This window comes from Diabrotica virgifera, chromosome 1, assembly GCF_917563875.1.
Source record: "Diabrotica virgifera virgifera chromosome 1, PGI_DIABVI_V3a".
Classification (NCBI taxonomy): Eukaryota; Metazoa; Arthropoda; class Insecta; order Coleoptera; family Chrysomelidae; genus Diabrotica; species Diabrotica virgifera.
Genome location: NC_065443.1, coordinates 128,062,263 through 128,081,641, shown reverse-complemented (window position 1 = coordinate 128,081,641; position 19,379 = coordinate 128,062,263).

The following is a 19,379-nucleotide window of genomic DNA, read 5'->3' as shown; positions in this document are numbered from 1 at the left end:
ATATGTAATTTTTTTTACTTTTTTTTTCATAAACTGTTAGTATACATCTTAACGAAGGAAATGAGGCCCAGATTATTGAGTTACATTCAGTCATATTAACTGGACCAGCCTCAGAAATTAGCTCGTTTTTAAAAAATTTTTATAAACAAATTCAATTTTACGAAAACTATTTAACAGATCTGGACCATTTTTTGCACACCATTCAAACACCATAGTGCCCTCAATTTTGGGTATATTAAAACGTATTTTAACAAACAATAAAATTGTTATTAACTATATTCAAAAACAGTGATTTTGTCATCCATTTTGGAATAACTTTTTTGTTTATTAACCGATTTTTATTTAGCGTATCTCATTCGATGTATCTTTTTTTTCTGAGAAAGTTACCTGTGGACGTCAAATTTCTAAATAAACAAGTTTTTAAGTGATGAGTAAAAAAGTAAGTTTGACGTTTTGATTGTTTATTTAAAAAATATTCCACTAAAAAATTGATGAATCCAAAGATGGTAGTCTTTTTGTAATATCTCATACTACACATTTCAACTGTCAAACCTCGTCTTTTCCGTTATGTCTAGTAAAAACCTAACTTGATTGGCCTAATATACAAAACAATATATAGACCTACGGTGACATATGAAGCAGAAAATTGAATATTAAACAAAAGACGTCAGAGCAGAATTCAGGCAGCAGAGATGAAATACCTCAGAAGAACGATCGGAGTAAAAAGAACTGATAGAATCAGAAATGAAGAAATAAGAGAAAGACTCAAAATCAAACCGATACTCCACTCAATCAAGGAGAAAAAATTGGCATGGTTCGGACATCTAACCCGGATGGACAATAATAGACAAGTAAAAAGAGTGTGGGACGCCAAACCAATAGGGAAGAACAGAAGAGGAAGATCCATTAAAGAATGAAACAGTGACATTTCGCAGATACTGCAGAGTAAGGGTAAGACTTGGCAGGAAGCAACACAGATGGCATCCAATAGGAAGGAATGGAGAAAGTTCGTTAAGAGCTAGGACAACTCAGAAGATTGTAAAATATTGTAATTTAATGAATTGTATTATAAACGGCCCAACACCGAATGGTACAAATGGGTCTACTGATTAAGTACAGTAAAAAATTTAAACTGTTTTATAAAGGCAATCTACAATTTTAGGATTCATATGCGTAATAACTATAGTATATCAAATAAACTTAAACGCATATGAATTCTAAAATTGTAGATTGCCTTTCTAAAACAGTTTTAATTTAATCTCTCTATAATGTTCGATTACAAATTCTTTTTGATAAAATCAGCATCACCGCGCTAAAAACTCTCATAAGCACTGCCTACATTTTATGTTCCTTATACTGTAAAGTCAAGGTGAGACGGACTATAATTTGTCTTACACAGTATGTGTAAACCCTTAAAGCTCCAGATAACGGATAATTTTATGTAGACCTGGACCTGGATTCCGTGCACTGTAGATATCTACACGTCGCTTTCTATAGATGTCAATTTTCGTAAATATATTTGAATTTTTAGCTTTAATTGAATTATTTTCTATTTTTGCTAGGTTATATTCTAATTGATGCTGAAGTGACACTTAGTAAAACAAGAAAATATTTGAATTAAAACTAAAAATTCAAATATATTGACATTGATAGAAAGCGATCGGCGCGATGTCAATATATTTTAATTTTTAGTTTTAATTCAAATATTTTCTTGTTTTACTAAGTGTCACTTCAGCATCAATTAGAGTATAACCTAGCAAAAGTAGAAAATAATTCAATTAAAGCTAAAAATTCTAATATTTTTACGAAAATTGACACCGATAGAAAGCGACATGTAGATATCTACAGTGCACGGAATCCAGGCCCTGGCCCTGGAAGTATTTGAGTGTGCAAAACCTGAGGACCGGCAACTATGTTCTAATTCCTTTACCTGAGACCTTGAACAATGGAAAACTGAATCTTGTCGGAAGGTGCGATGGTGCCTTGTTACCCCCTACCCCTTGCACAGGGTGCGAGAACGTAAAATACCTTGTTAATATGGCATTATAATACAGGGTGGGGAATTAGTATGACAACGTCCAATTACTCTTTTGTCGTAAGAGATACGAAAGAAAGTTATTTAGGTAAAAGTTGGGGCACTGATAGCACCATAATTTAAAAATATTTTCAAATATACAGAAGCGTTCGTATTGACAGGGTGACACAAACTTATGTTTTTTAAATGGAACACCCTGTATATTTTTACATTTTTAGATTCTCCTCAATGTTTCCATTCTTAAAAATATAGTTTTGTAATATTATATGAGGTAGTTTAAAAGATAATTACGTTTTTTTGTTAATTTCGTAGCAAAATTTACACCCTGTAGAATTGTAGTGATTTGACATCAAATTTTTATTTTATGTTCAAACGATTTTTAATATAGTCTACTATTGTTAATCATTAACTCGATAGCGAAATGATAAATTTTAGTATACAGTTTACACAGTGGCGAAGCGTGACTTTTTCTAAAGTGTTACCAAAACTAGATGTAAAAAAATCTTATTGAAAAATAGTTATTTATGAAACAGTTCGTGAAGTATGTTTTTTGCGAACGCACGCGATATTTAGAGCACGAGCGACAACGGAGCGAGTGCTATACATCGCGTAAGTTCGCAAAAAGTACTTCACGCACAGTTTCATACAATATTTTATCTACGATAAACAAATGAAAAAACTGTAACTCTTCGTCACTGGAATTCGTTTCTATTCTACAATTTTTAGAACTTTGACATTTAAAAATCCTAACTATTTTCAAACCACAAAACTGTCAAAAATTTTGTTGTAAGTTAGGGTGACCAGATCATAAACTTGAAAAAAGGGGACACATCCAAGGAGCAGTAGCGTATAATTTTTCTCTGGGGAGGGGGGTTGGCGTATTTTTTTGTTTTGTTTGTGAAAGACAAGTTACATTTTCCTACTTTTTTGAAGTGAAAACTTCTTTAGGGACGTTGTGCGATTTTTGGATAGGGGAAAAAGCATTGAATTCGCGACCGTCATCGCGACCCTCATCGCGACCGTCATTGCGACCGTCATCGCTTATGCTATATATTATGTTTATGTATATATACATTGTGTAGAGGTATTTAAATTTAAAATAAATGTAAAATCTATTTTAGGATGGGGAAAAAGGATTGATTTAACGACCATCATCGCGACCGTCATCGCTTCGGCGAAATAAATTTTGTACATATCTAGGTATATTATGTGGATTTATATATAAATTTTATAGAAGAATTTAAATTTAAAATAAATGTAAAACCTATTTTTGGATGGGGAAATAGGATTTATTTCGCGACCGTCATCGCGACCGTCATCTCTTCGGCGAAATTAATTTTGTACGTATATTTATTATGTGTACCTATGTATATATAAATTGTGTAGAAGTATTTAAATTTAAAATAAATGTAAAATCTATTTTGGGATGCGGAAAAAGGATTTATTTCGCGACCGTCATCTCTTCGGCGAAATGAATTCTGTACGTATATTATTATGTGTACCTACGTATATATAAATTGTGTAGAAGTATTTAAATATAAAATAAATGTAAAATCTATCTTGGGATGGGGAAAAAGGATTGATTTCGCGACCGTCATCGCTTCGACGAAATAAGTTTTGTACGTATATTAATATAATGTACGTATAATAATAGTAATATTATTGAAGTGGAAACTTCTTTAGGTACGTTGTGCACTTTGCAGATGGGGAAAAAGTATTGAATTAGCGACTGTTATCGCTTCAGCAAAATAAATTTTTGAAGTGAATACTTCTTTAGGGACGTTGTGCACTTTTAAGATGGGGAAAAAGTGTTAAATTTGCTACCATCATTGCTTCGACAAAATAAATTTTTGAAGTGAATACTTCTTTAGGGACGTTGTGCACTTTTTAGATGGGGAAAAAGTATTAAATTAGGGACTGCCATTGCTTTGACAAAATAAATTTTTAAAGTGAATACTTCTTTAGGGACGTTGTGCACTTTTTAGATGGGGAAAACGTGTTAAATTAGCGACTGTTATCGCTCCGGCAAAATAAATTTTTGAAGTGAAAACTTCTGTAGAAACGTTGTGCCCTTTTTAGATGGGGAAAATTATTGAATTGGCGACCGTCATGCCGACCGCCATTACTTCGACAAAATAAAGTTTTGAAGTGAAAACTTCTTTAGGGACGTTGTGCATTTTTGGGATGGGGAAAAAGTATTAAATTAGCGACCGTCATCGCGACCGTCATTGCTTCGACGAAATAATCTTTTGAAGTGAAAACTTCTTTAGGGATGTTTTGCCCTTTTTAGATGGGGAAAAAGTATTGAATTAGCGACCTCGTCGCGACCGCCATTGCTTCGACGAAATAATGTTTTGAAGTGAAAACTTCTTTAGGGACGTTGTGTCCTTTTTAGGTGGGGAAAAAGTATTAAATTAGCGACCTTCAATGCTTCGACGAAATGAATTGTTAAAGTGAAAACTTCTTTAGGGACGTTGTGCGCTTTTTAGATGAGGAAAAGTATTAAATTAACGACCGTCATCGCTCCGGCAAAATAAATTTTTGAAGTGAAAACTTCTTTAGGGACGTTTTGCACTTTTTGAATGGGGAAAAAGTATTAAATTAGCGACCGTCATTGCTTCAACGAAATAAATTTTTGAAGTGAAAACTTCTTTAGGGACGTTGTGCTCTTTTTAGATGGGGAAAAAGTATTGAATTAGCGACCGTCATTGCTTCCACGAAATAAATGTTTAAAGCGAAAACTTTTTTAGGGACGGTATACACTTTTAGATGGGGAAATGTTGAATTTATTTATTTCGCGACCGTCATCGCGACCGTCATCTCTTGACCGTACGAAATAAATTTTGTACGTATATGTATTGAAGTGAAAACTTCTTTAGGGACTGTGCACTTTTTGGATGAAATCGCGTCGAAGAAATAAATTTTTGAAGTGAAAACTTCTTGAGGGTCGTTGTGCACTTTTTGGATGGGGAAAAAGTATTAAATTAGCGACCGTCATCGTTTCGACGAAATAAATTTTTGAAGTGAAAATTTCTTTAGGGACGTTGTGCACTTTTTAGATAGGGAAACAGTATTGAATTAGCGAATGTCATCGCGACCGTCATCGCTTCGGCAAAATAAATTTTTAAAGTGAAAACTTTTTTTGGGGACGTTGTGCACTTTTTAGATGGGGAAGAAGTATTGAATTAGCGACCGTCATCGCTTCGGCGAAATAAATTTTTGAAATGAAAACTTCTTTAGGGACGTTGTGCAATTTTTGGATGGGGAAAAAATATTAAATTTGGATGGGGAGAAAGTAATAAATAAGCGACCGTCATCGCTTCGACGAAATAAACATTTCAAGTGAAAACTTCTTTAGGGACATTGTGCTCTTTTCGGATGGAAAAAAGTATTAAATTATCGACCGTCATCGCGACCGTCATCGCTTCGATGAAATAAATATTTGAAGTGAAACTTCTTTAGGGACGTTGTGCACTTTTTCGATGGAAAAAAGTATTAAATTAGCGATCGTCATCGTTTCGATGAAATCAATTTTTGAAGTGGAAACTTCTTGAGGGACGTTGTGCACTTTTTGGATGGGGAAAAATATTAAGTTAGCGACCTTTATCGCTTCGACGAAATAAATTTTTGAAGTCAAGCATTTCTTTAGGGACGTTGTGCACTTTTTGGATGGGGATAAATTACTAAATTAGTGACCGTCATCGCTTCTACGAAATAAATATTTGAAGTGAAACTTCTTTAGGGACCTTGTGCACATTTTGGATGGGGGAAAATATTGAATTAGGGACTGTCATTCATCGCTTCTACGAAATAAATATTTGAAGTGAAACTTCTTTAGGGACGTTGTGCACTTTTTCGATGGAAAAAAGTATTAAATTAGCGATCGTCATCGTTTCGATGAAATCAATTTTTGAAGTGGAAACTTCTTGAGGGACGTTGTGCACTTTTTGGATGGGGAAAAATATTAAGTTAGCGACCTTTATCGCTTCGACGAAATAAATTTTTGAAGTCAAGCATTTCTTTAGGGACGTTGTGCACTTTTTGGATGGGGATAAATTACTAAATTAGTGACCGTCATCGCTTCTACGAAATAAATATTTGAAGTGAAACTTCTTTAGGGACCTTGTGCACATTTTGGATGGGGGAAAATATTGAATTAGGGACTGTCATTCATCGCTTCTACGAAATAAATATTTGAAGTGAAACTTCTTTAGGGACGTTGTGCACTTTTTCGACGGAAAAAATATTAAATTAGCGACCGTCATCGCTTCGATGAAATCAATTTTTGAAGTAGAAAGTTCTTGAGGGACGTTGTGCACTTTTTGGATAAGGAAAAATTATTAAATTAGCGACCGTCATCGCTTCGACGAAATAAATTTTTTAAGTGAAAACTTTTTTAGGGACGTTGTGCACTTTTTGTATGGAGGAAAAGTATTGAATTAGGGCCGTAATCGCTTCGACGAAATAAATATTTGAAGTGAAACTTATTTAGGGACGTTGTGCACTTTTTCGATGTAAAAAAGTATTAAATAAGCGACTATCATCGCTTCGACGAAATAAATATTTGAATTGAAAACTTCTTGAGGTACGTTGTGCACTTTTTGGATGGGAAAAATTATTAAATTAGCCACCGTTATCGCTTCGACGAAATAAATTTTTGAATTGAAAAATTTTTAGGGGCGTTGTGCACTTCTTGGATGGATAAAAAGTATTGAATTTGCGACCGTCATCACTTCGCTGAAATAAATTTTGTACATAATATATAAATTATGTGTATGTATACATAAATAGCATAGGGCATACGCATCGCGTATATCGTATATGATATAGGTATCGCACTTCTTATAGGACGGGGTAAAAGCATTGAGCTCGTAATTTATATACTACAAGAAGTTTTCACTTCTGTCGGCACTCCCACGAGTGCCTTTAATTTTTTTATATATTTTTCATATGCCCTGGGGGAAAGGGGGTTTAACCCCCAAGTCCCCTCTCCGGGTACGCCACTGCCAAGGAGGGTTTGGAGCGATATCCAAATAGACAGGATGAAACATGGTCTTTTAGCTAATTTGGGACCTACAAATCCTTTTCAATTTACCTTTGAATATGTAATTTACGTACGATCAAGACTGCGAAACAAAGTAAAAAACTCAGCCAGAATATCATGGATTAACAATCCGTCAGAACAAAACAGTTGTTAACTGAACAGTAAATAAAGCAATTTTACAAAAAAGTCAGAGCAACAAAAAATATGCCCAGCATTAAATCAAGCAAAACAAGAGGACTAAAAAACCAGAAAGGAGAAACCGTAGTTGAAGAGAAACAGATCAGCAAAATATGGGAAGAATATTACGAAAAAATGCTATTCACTATGAAGAAGGAAGCACACTGCGATGAAGAAATAAAACCATAGAAGATAACGACGAAGTCGAAATTTTCACAGCAGAATAAGTACAAAAACAAATATTAAAAACCTAGGAAACGGAAAAGCAGCAGGAGAAGATGAAAAAGTAGTGGAATTAAAAAATACGGAGGAAGAGAATTACATAAAGAAATTAACCAACTAATACAACAAATTATGGACAAAACTGACTACCAGACGATTGGAACACAGGTATTATAGTACAGTGGAACCCCGATAAGTCGGCCCCCGATAACCCGGAAGTCCGGCTAACCCGGACCGATTTTCATCAGACAAAAATTTAACAAATAAACAATTTAACAATTTTATCAAATAAAAATGTATGTAGGTCAAATAATATTTGAGAGATAATGTGTATTTGTGTAATTTGAACACATATAAGTATGTACAACAGTAAAAATGATTCATGCACACGGCGGCAGGCAGAGCGACCGTTTCAGCTTATCGGAAAGAACAGGCACCTGTCTGTATTCCTTTTCCGTTATTTATGTCAAACTGTCTTAGCATTGTTTAAAATAGACGTGACTATTTAAAAATTCTTTTTTAAAACAATGGCCTTAGTCTGTTCTTAAATAACAACATTGTTTTAATCACTTCCGTTCTGTAATCGTGCTTCAGATTGTGTTTGCCTGATTTTTGTCTACGTAATGGTAACAAAACTGTAATGTTAACAAAACGTAAAAATGTTGTGACAATGGAAAAGAAACTAGAAAGATTAGGTAGGATTGATAAAGGCGAATCTTTAAAATAAATTTATTGCAGCATCATAATATGATATTATGATACCATAGGTCTGGATCCCACGTATGAAAAAAAAGTTGATTAATAGCAAGCTAAAAATTTGTTAATAGCTTAAGGGTGTCTAGTCGGATAAACTTTGATATATGAGAACACTGGAACAGGGGCAGTTTTAATTGTGGAACAGGTAAAAAATCTGGAACGGTCAGAACACGAAAATGGCACATTTGTTTTGTCCGACAGAACAGACATAAACTCTCTGAGCAGAGATTAAACTCTCATGCAAAAATCAGACTGCTATTTATCACCTGTCATAATTCCTGTCATTTGACATATTCTACATGTTCCACTCATTAAAACGCCAATTTGGTGATAAATAGCAGTCTGATTTTTGCATGAGAGTTTAATCTCTGTTCGGAGAGTTTAAGTCTGTTCTGTCGGACAAAATACATGTGCCGTTTTCGTGGTCTGACCGTTCCAAATTTTTAGCCTGTTCCACAGTTAAAACTTCCCCTGTTCCAGTGTTCCCATATATTAATGTTTGTCCGACTAGACACCCTTAAGCTAATAACAAATTTTCAGCTTGCTATTTATCAACTTTTTTTTCGTACGCGGGATCCAGACCTACCATATTATGGTGTCGGTACATCTCTACAGTATGACTGAGTTTTTTACCAAGAAATGAACAAAACTCTACACTCTATACAACTATACGTAATTTAGATGTGTACTGTGCATATGTGTTTCATGTTTTTGTAATTATAATGGAGGTTATTTATTAATTTTTACTATATTCTCCGGCTAACCCGGATTTTCGATAACCCGGATCGGCCGCGGTCCCGATTAATCCGGGTTATCGAGGTTCCACTGTACCTATAATATATGAAAAAAAAGGAGATCGGGAGGAGTGCCAGAATTAAAGAGCAATAACTTTATTAAACACCACATATAACATTCTAGCAAACATACTAAACATGAGACTTAAATAATGCGCTGAACGAATATTAGGAGAATACCAGAATGGATTCAGACCAAGGAGGTCGATGATTAATTTCACAATTTCACACATACAGTGAAACAAATAATTCAAAAATCTAGAGAATACAACAGAGAAATTCGCCGAATATTCATAGATTTTAAAAGCGCTTTTGATATAATCAATCGGACGAAAATGATGGAGGAGATAGAGAATGTTGGAATCCCAGAAATATTAAGACAAATTATGCTAACAGTAAGCCTAAAAAACACCAAAGCAAGGATCAGTTTCAACGAACAACGTCTAAGGTCGATGCCACATTATGCGTTTTGACCGGATACGGTGAAAACGCATCCGTTTCCAACGCAACCGGACCGACCTGTCACACTATGCGTTTAGTCTGGTGCAGTTTGTAAGCGCGTACCGATGACTCAAAACGCATCCGTTTCCAACGCAACCGGACCGATCTGTCACACTATGCGTTTTCACCGGATGCGGCGGAAACGCATCCGGTCAAAACGCATAATGTGGCATCGCCCTAAGGAGATAAATGTAAATAAATGAGTGAAATAAGGTGACTCTGTCTCCCCGACACTATTATTTAATCTGATATTGAAAGTAATCATAAGGAGGACAAACTTGTATCCACCTTTAGCTACTTGGGAGTAACAATATGGAAAACCGGAAAAGAGAGAACAGAGGAAAGAATTCTGAAAGGCAGAAAAACATATGGAATGATTAGAAATCTGTTGAGAAACAAGACAAATATAATATGAAATAATATAATACCTTAATAAGACCTGTTGATACATATGGGATGGAAACAACGACGATTAATAAGAAAGAGGAACATAGCAATCCCAAATTTGAACGAACAATAATGAGAATAACACTGGACCACAATGTAATAAGAGAGGGAGAAATAATAATGAAAACAAATGCCGAAATTGAAGAAACAATTGAAATTGAAGAAAAAATACGAGACATTTAGGCGTCCCGAGAGACTTTTTCGGGACACCGGGACAAATCGTTAAAAAACGGGAAAATATCGTTTTTTCGGGACGTTCGGCTACCCTATTGTAAGTCATTGCTCATATTGTCATAAATATGACAACGCGAAAGTTAAGGATACTTGATTATATGAAAGTGTGCCAAAAAACCCATTGAAAGTGTGCGAAAAAGTAAACCCCATTTAAAATACATTGTTACTTCTCGCATACTTTAAACCCTTCACGCACTGCTGTCTATAATGACAGTTTTCACAAACTAAAAATTTATACATAATATGACATAAAAAGTAGATAACAATTATTTTGAACCTCCTAAATATAAGTTTTTGTAATTATGTATACATGTATTATATGTATGTAATAGGCATAACAATAAATAATAAACAAACTAAACAGATTATTCTACAATAAAATTAACATAAAAAATAAACAAGTAGGGAACAGAACATATTTTGAAAACTAGTGTTTATATATTTTAAATCTTCTATTTTCAATCATTTCATTTTTTTCTTCAAAATTATATATAAAAAAAATATACAAGGATAATGACTTTTCAAGTAGTTGATCGATTAAGCAGCAACATTCTTCCATGTTAAAATTCAAATGCACGAATAGCTACTAAACTAACGTTACCATATTGTAAAATGGTGACAATACTGATATACACAGCGTGCCCGCGCCGTCTCTGGAGCCATTCCTTCAAAATTTTCAGTCTCGACCGATAGCGAGAATCATCTTTCGTTACCAGAACTAGAAGTGGTAACGGAATATAATGACGTGCAACCCTGCAACGGATTCAAATGTATTCACATGTAATCTCGCCAATATTTTGCGTCTAATTGGCTATTTACTGAATTTGGTAGGTACTACGTATTAACAAATATTTCTGTTGGTAAAAAATATAAATGGAATTATTTCATAGTAGTCATAAAATATTTATTTGCAAGATTTTTAACTGTTACCAATGGTAACAGTGGTTACATGGACGCTTCGCCAGTGAGTTTACAGTTAGTTATACAGTTTAGTTTTCTTAAATGAAACACCCTGTATTTTAGTATTGTAATGAAATGATATTTTATGGTACTTTTTTATTTCTTAAACATTCCCCATCCCATACCATTTATACCTAAAAGCTTTAATTTGTAAGTTATTCGTGATTCTTTAAGCCAAGCATTAATTGCAAGAAAAATTACGTGAAAAAAATTAGGTGGCCGTGAAAATATTCAATCAAAAATAAATTTTTGAAACAAATACGTCATAATCTAGCCTGATCCTTAATTTATTTATATTGGATGAGATATCCAAATAATTTCGTAGTTAAGATTGTTGGTGCACAAAATACTAATAAAAACATACAATATTCTACCTAGTGGGCTAGGACACTAAATTTCCTTAAAAATTTGACATTATACTATTTTTATAGTTCCAGTTGCTTTGTTACCATTACTAATATGAATTTTTCTAATGCGCAACTGATAATATTTTTGTGCTAATGGAGTATAACAAAAATGTGTTACTAGCAATAAGAATTTTTCATCAGAAATTCCCTGATAGACGAGAACTAAGAAGAGAAACGTTTAAAAATATACTAGAACGGTTTCAACGGAGTCGACACTTAGATTATGATAAATCTGATCGAACAAAAACTATTTTAAGTGAAGAAAACAGGAATTAAATGTAATCCTTAGTGTCACTGAGGAGCTGCATATTACTACCACCGTTCTTACAATCTAAGTATCTAGTCTGTTGAAACCGTTTTAGTATACTTTCAAAAGTTTCTCTTATTGGTTGTCGTCTATCAGAGAATTGCTGCTGATAAATTTTTATTGCAAGTAGCTCATTTTTGTTATGCTCTCCTAGCACAATGCCTTTTTAATCAGTTCCTCATTAGAAAAATTAATATTAGTAATGGTAACAAATCGACTGGAACTATATACATAGAATAATGTCAAATGTTTAAGCAAATTTTGTGTCATAGCCAACTAGGGAGAATTTTGTATGTTTGATTAATATTTTAAGCACCAACATACCAACAACCTTAACCACGAATGTATTTGGATATCTCATCCAATATTAATAAATTAAGGATGAGGCTAGATTATTATGTATTTTTTCTCGAAAAATTGTTTTTGATTGGATATTTTCATGGCCACCTAATAAAATTTCACGTAATTTTTGTTGCATTTAATATTTGGCTTAAAGAATCACGAATAACTTACAAATTAAAGCACCTAGGTATAGGGAATGCTTAAGAAATAAAAAAGTACCATAAAATATCATTTTATTACAATACTAAAATATAGGGTGTTCTATTTAAGAAAACTCAGAAAATACTCATTCCGAGTTTCGACCCACCCTGTATACTAAAATTAAACATTTCGCTTTACTGTTAATGATTAACAGTAGTAGACTATATTAAAAATCGTTTGAATAGAAATAGAAAATTTGATGTCAAATCACTACAATTCTACAGGGTGTAGATGTTGCTACGAGATTAACAAAAAGACGTAATTAACTTTTAAACTACCTTGTATAATATTACAAAGCCATATATTTTAAGAAAGGAAACATTGAGGAGAATCCAAAAATGTAAAAATATACAGGGTGTTCCATTTAAAAAAACATAAGTTTGTGTCACACTGTCGATACCCACGCTCCTGTATATTTAAAAATATTTTTAAATTATGGTCCTATCAGTGCTTCAACTTTTACCTAAATAACTTTTTTTCGTATATCTTACGACAAACGAGTAATTGGACTTTGTCACACTAATGCCCCACCCTGTATATTATATTACATGCAATAAAATAATATTTATATATTATTTACTAATTTATTTCAAATTTATCTTATTGCGTTCATGTTTTAATGAAATTATCGCGATAATTCTATGAAATAAAATTATTTTGACATAATATTTAAAAGTCAAATCAGTAGACAATTACAATGGTTTGAATCGTCGTCATGGAAACCAATATCGTTGTTGTGGTAACCCATTATATTGAAAGTTTGGTTTTGACAACCTTGTCAAAATTTTCGTAACTAGTGCGGAAAGTGATACTTTCACGCACGAGACTGCCGTTGACCTGAACAACGCGATAGCGGAATTCGGGCAATCAGTCGAGTGCGGGGAAGACACTTTCCGCATCAATTAGAAACAATATTTTTTCTAGGGCCGTACGTTTGGAAGAAAGCCACAAAAAATAGAGTTATATCAATTTTTATTTAGAAGTGAAAATACACAAATGAATTCTTTGACATGGTTGTCAAAACCAATCTTTCAATATAATGGGCTACCACGACGACGATATTGGTTTCCATGACGACGGTTCAAAACCATTGTATTTGTCTACTGATCTGACTTTTAAATGTTATGTCAAAATAATTTTATTTCATCGAATTATCGCGCTAATTTCATTGAAACATGAACACAATAAGATAAATTTGAAATAAATGAGTAAATAATATCTAAATATTAGTTTATTGCATGTATTATAATATATTATAATGCCATATTACAAGGTATCTCACTTTCAAGGTATCTCACAAGGTAATTTAGGCTACGGCTCCACGGGCGACAAATTTACGCTAGCAGTAGCCGTAAATCGAACTTAGGTTCCGCGGAACGGAATAGGAATAGACGAACTGAACCGACCACGCACAAGTCCTGTAGACGTCCTGCCTTATCGTCTCCCCCCAGGTTTTCTTTGGCCTTCCTCTTCTACTCCTTCCAGGAATCTGCACTTCAGCTATTCTTCGTATTGGGTGATTAACGTCTCGACGTTGAACATGACTAAACCATCTTAACCTATGCTCTCTCATTTTGGCATCAATTGGTGCTACACCTAGACTTCCCCTAATGTACTCATTTCTAATTTTATCCTTCTTTGTCACTCCACTCATCCATCTAAGCATTCTCATTTCCGCCACATACATTCGTTGTTCCTCTTTCTTTTTCACTGCCCAACATTCAGTTCCGTACATCATCGCCGGTCTTACGGCTGTTTTATAGAATTTTCCCTTCAGCTTCATTGGAATGTTTCTGTCACACAACACACCACTCGCTTCTTTCCACTTCATCCATCCAGCCTTCGAACTCTTCTGATGTGTGTTCGTTTGATGATTTTTAATGATTTTTAAAACATTTTAAATGTGTGAGACATCAGTCTTATGGTACGGTGGTCGGTGCATTCTCTAGCATTTTTCTTTTTCGGGAGACAAATAAATGTTGAGGTCAATCATTCATTGGGTATGTCACCCGACTGATAAATTTCATTAAAGAGCTTTAAGAGGACATCTATGTACTCATTTTCTATTATTTTAAGGATATCAATAGGCAGTTGATCTGGCCCCGGGCTTTTTCCGTTACTGGTGTTTTTTGGTGCATACAATATTTCTTCCTTTGTAATTTCTACACTTGTTTCTCTGTTTTCGAAAGATATGTCTTGTAGGTTTCCTCTTTCGTCGTCGAAAAGCTCTTCCATATATTCTCTCCATCGTTTTAGCTTTTCGTCAGTCGTTATAATAATGTGTCCATTTTGTCTAAAAGAGTTGTGTTGTGGTTTCTTTTTTGCAGCCCTGCCATTTCTTTAACCTTTTTATGCAGGTTGAATAGATCGTATTTGTTCTGAAGATCTTCTATCTCTTTACATTTTTCCTCATAGTAAGTTTGTTTTGTCTCTCTTATCTTTTTTCTGATTTCATTGTTAATTTGTTATTTTGTTATTTTTATTGTTATTTTGTATTTGTGATTGTCTTTGTTTTTGGCTTGTCTTCGTTGGTCCATCATGCCGAGTATCTCGTCGGTCATCCAGTTGTCTCTTTTTCTTATCGGTTCTTTTAATATCTCTTCGCATGGAACAAGTAGGCAATTTTTTAGTGTTTCCCATTGATGGTTTATCTCGTAGGTGTTAGTATCTAATTTATCAAAGTTTTCGTATATTTTCTGTTGAAGTTTGTTTTTTATATCAACTTCTTTAGTTTTCTAACATCTATATTTGGAGTTCTTTGGGGTTTTCTAATACGTTTAAGCTTAAGCGTGACATTAGCGATTAGTGGGTTATGGTCTGATGTGACATCTGCTTCTGGATATGTTTTAACGGATTTCATGGTGTTACGATATCTCTCTTTAATCAGTATATAATCGATTTGGTTTCTTACCACTTTTTCCGGTTTATCTGCTGGTGAGCGCCATGTATATAACCGTCTCAAAGGTAATTTAAAGAACGTGTTTGTGATTATTAGATTTTGTTCTTGGCAGAATTGTATTAAACGATCATCTTTATCGTTACGTTCCCCTAGTCCTTGATCTCCCATTATTGTTCCAGCACTTCCCTTGCCGACTTTTGCATTAAAATCGCCCATAACTACCGTGATTTCCCTGCTCTTTGTCATTTTCAGTGCATCTTCAATTTGTTGGTAGAATGTTTCTACTTCATCTTCTGTTGCATCCGTCGTTGGAGCATATACTTGGATCAAATTTAGTTTCGAGCGTGATGTCCTTATTTGTAGTAGCATCACTCTTTCTGAGATTGGGACAAAACCCTCTATTGACTTGTTGACCTCTGTATCGACAATAATTGCCACTCCACATCTATGTTGGTTGTCAGTGTTTCCCGAGTAATATAAGGTACCGGTTTTGGTCGAAAGACATCCTGAGTTAGGCCACCATGTTTCGCTTACTCCTAGTGTATTTTTATTTAGTCTTCTCATTTCTTGAAGGATGTTATGCATTTTACCCGGCTGATACATGCTTTTGACATTCCACGTACCTATCTTTGATCTCGTTAATTTTAATTTGTCTTGTTTCGGTGTTTGACAAGGGTTTCGCCGGTTAACGACCTGGGAGTCCTTGTCTGTTCCTCCCCTGCCGGATCTTGGGCTCCGATTCCCATGATCAGTTTCTTGTACTCATTGCCATGATAATTGTACTAAAGATATCCAATTGGATCTTTAATACAGTGGTTTCTCCTTACCTTCTGTATCCTTATGCCGTTGATCATTTACTTGATTCATTCGCCCTTGGTGCCAATATCTTAGCGCCAAGACAAAAGAGTGCCCTTCCACTTACCAACTCATCGCCCGAAGCCGTTGGTCAGTAAGTGTGGGATTGCTTATACCGGCAATCGCTCGGTGGAGTTTTCGCCATATCTGGCTACCCTCACTTAGTTTAGCCTGCAGACCAATGCAGTTGCCCGGGGTGTGGCACGTGGAGCCATAAGTGAGAGTTAGTTGTCTTATGAGGACCAGTTATCAAGAACCATCTCCCGTCTATGACGCTCGATGTGGTCGTTCCGATAAAAGGTGCTACCTCTATAACACAAAATCTATTACACCCCAAAATATGTTTTGCAATGTGGCAAATTGATGTCCTTTTCCAATTCGCGAAATATTTCAAACAGCATTTCAAAAGTTTGTTGTCTCATATCTCGGTTGAAATATTGTTTGTTTTTTATGCCACATGTGAGGCCGGTCTTTATACACTTCAATCACCCGCGTCCAAACTTCATGCTTTTTATGTTCCATTGTTATTCTCGAAATTAATTACAAAATAAAACAATACCAAGCGCTTCGTTGGTTATGTACGAACTGACTCAAATTGACCCAATCACACTACACACGTGTGAAGTCGCAGGGCGGTAGGGTCTGATCTATGAAGCTAGGAAGGTTCGGAGGCCCTGCCGCCCTGCATAGGAGACGATTTAGAAAATTGCTCCTGCTTGCCAACACACATCACATTTAAGGAAGTAGTTAAGGACCAAAACTCTAGATTGCCCTTGCGGCAGGCGTGTGAGTAGCCCGCTTTTATAGCAACCTTAAATAATGGTACTTTTCAATCTTAAATATTCATCATTCATATCCGATATTAAACAGTATATATTTATGGTTTACTGTAAAGAGACCAAAATCATTATATCGAAAGCAGTAGACCGAACTCATTAGACCGAAAAGCACTTTACCGAAACCTCACTAGACCGAACAGCAGAAGACCGAAAAGCAGTTCTTTTTACTTGTCGCAGTAAAAGAGATAAGACTAATGTAATTACAACTAAATGTTATTTGGATGGTTATTATAAACAGTTAAAATGGTGTTAACGTCACTCTACCCTTAATTTATTTTTACCTTCAGTAATTTGTTTAACGGATGAAAATTTTTTCATATCAGACTATACAGAGTAACAATTTACACAGTCCTATATTATATAAAATAGTACAAAAAATACAATAAACAAAAAGACAGATATACAAAATCTTAGCATAATTTACTGCAATCTTTTTTAATTTATGTACCATTTCGGTCTAATGCTGTTCGGTCTAGTGAGGTTTCGGTAAAGTACTTTTCGGTCTAATGAGTTCGGTCTATTGCTTTCGGTTTAATGATTTCGGTCTAATTGTCGTGTACCTATATTTATCACCCCGTATATCACATCAGCCAATTTGTTATATTGCAAACATGTGCGGGCTATTTAATTAATTTAATTGTTGCAAATCATAAACAATATTTTCGGCAATGGACAATAATTGTGCTGATTAAATAAAAACCTTTGTTCTTTTGGTCGTGTGTGCTATGACCCAATTCATGTTGCCAACAAGAGAGAACATACATTTAGTTTCATTTCACTAGAATCAACTCAACCTCCATTCCTTCGAGTCCCCTCATACTTTCAATGTGTAGGTAGCATCATCACAGTAGTCTCATTTTAATTCTCATACGAAACGAATCGATAAAGCAACGTTCTCCCGGAAACGGGGTTTAGGTACCCTAGTGTCATTCTCTATTAATAAATCATCTTAGTGCATTTGGTGTTTCAATAACAGGAGACAGATCAACAGCTGAGCCCGAAGATTAGACAGGTCCCTTCATACCGATGTGTTAATAAGTAAGAAACTATCCTCAGCTTGCTATGCAATAAGATCTGTTTCGAAGGAAATTAATTTAGACTCTTACAAAATAGCATATTTTTCTTTATTCGAGTAGTTCCTGCGATATGGTCTTCCTTTTTGGGGTTCTGATTATATTCTGCAAAAAAACTATACCTACAATTATCTGCCTCTGCAACTTAAATCTGAAACCACTTTCTCCAAGTTCCATAAAATGACAAAAGACTAAGAAATTACAAGACAATAACTAAGAAATTACAGTATAGTCTGTTCGCTTATCTCAGACACAACTGGCTAGTGGTTTAGTAAGTAATTTTGCCAATTTGGTAAAATTGGCAAAAAAAAACAATTACTAAATAGTTAGTAGTTTTGCCAACTTTGGCAAAATTGGCAAAAAAAATACATACTAAAATCACTAGCCAGTTGTGTCTGAGTTTAGCGAACCAACTATATCCTCCATTACGTAAAAGTAGTATTTTTATCTATATTTGGGTATCATATACAGAGTGCTTGGTAAAGAATGGGCCATAGTTTAACCTTAGATTCCTGAGGTTAAAATAGGTCGATTTAAGCTAACTTACCTTAGTACGAAAGTTGATAGTAACTGAAATACAGGGTGTCAAAGTTAAACGTTTATTACCAGAGAACGGCAGTTCTAGCCAGTGGCGCACAATACCCCTAACAATATATTATACACGAAATTTTTGATTTTGTAAATCTGACTGAATTGAAAATTGGGCCAAATGCCACCTTAAAGTTTAGGAAAAGGCTCGCCCATCCATATGTCAACTGTCCATTTTGGTCCAAGGGTGTGGATTTTACGGCCCTTCCCATATAGGGTCTGTTTTTCGTTCTCGTCCCCAAAACTCCCAAAAGTTGCAAAAATTTAAGTCCGACCTTTGCGCCTAATTTTGAAAATCGGTTATACCATTTAAAAGTTACCAAGCTCAGAAATATGACTCAATTTTTATTTAAAGGGAAAAATGTTTGTGGATATGTATGTATGTATGTATGTATGTATGTATGTATGTATGTATGTATGTATGTATGTATGTATGTATGTATGTATGTATGTATGTATGTATGTATGTATGTATGTATGTATGTATGTATGTATGTATGTATGTATGTATGTATGTATGTATGTATGTATGTATGTATGTATGTATGTATGTATGTATGTATGTATGTATGTATGTATGTATGTATGTATGTATGTATGTATGTATGTATGTATATATGTATGTATGTATATGTATGTATGTATGTATGTATGTATTTATGTATGTATGTATGTATGTATGTATGTATGTATGTATG